General features: G+C 36.2%; 1 protein-coding gene across 1 annotated transcript in view; it reads left to right on the top strand.

Annotated features, from left to right (window-relative positions):
- EIF2AK4 (eukaryotic translation initiation factor 2 alpha kinase 4) overlaps positions 1-420 on the top strand; it is a 42,529-nt gene that overhangs the window by 22,954 nt on the left and 19,155 nt on the right. The gene's annotated exons all lie outside the window — the stretch shown is intronic.

Here is a 420-nt window from a genome sequence, read left to right as displayed (position 1 = left end):
AAATGCTTATGTTGAAATCTAATTGAAGACATGAGTAAAGCTTCTATAATAAAATAGCTGTTTGAGAATCAGTATAGAATTTAAAAAAGGAAACAATTCAATGATTAGTGATGTTATTGTTAATAGTAACATTTCAGTAAAGATTAGATTCATACAGATAGATGGCTGCAAAATATAGCCAGCAAAACATGGTATTCGTGAGGTTCTAAAGTGAACCATAAACACTTCTAGTATGTTTTTGAGACGCAGGATATTGAACAATGTCTGAACAATATTTGTTCTCTATGGAAGTACCTCTAGACCAAAACATTTCTCCTGGTACCTGTAGGGTTTCTCATCTGTTTTTTATGCATGCTTTTGTGAAAGGTGGTGTTAAAGAGGCAGGGGGAGGGGGGGGATTTGGCGGGGGGGTGGGAGTTG

Source organism: Phaethon lepturus, unplaced genomic scaffold (genome assembly GCF_000687285.1).
Source record: "Phaethon lepturus isolate BGI_N335 unplaced genomic scaffold, ASM68728v1 scaffold20977, whole genome shotgun sequence".
Lineage (NCBI taxonomy): Eukaryota > Metazoa > Chordata > Aves > Phaethontiformes > Phaethontidae > Phaethon > Phaethon lepturus.
The sequence above is the reverse complement of the archived record's forward strand: the minus strand, read 5'-3'. Positions and strand labels throughout refer to the sequence as shown.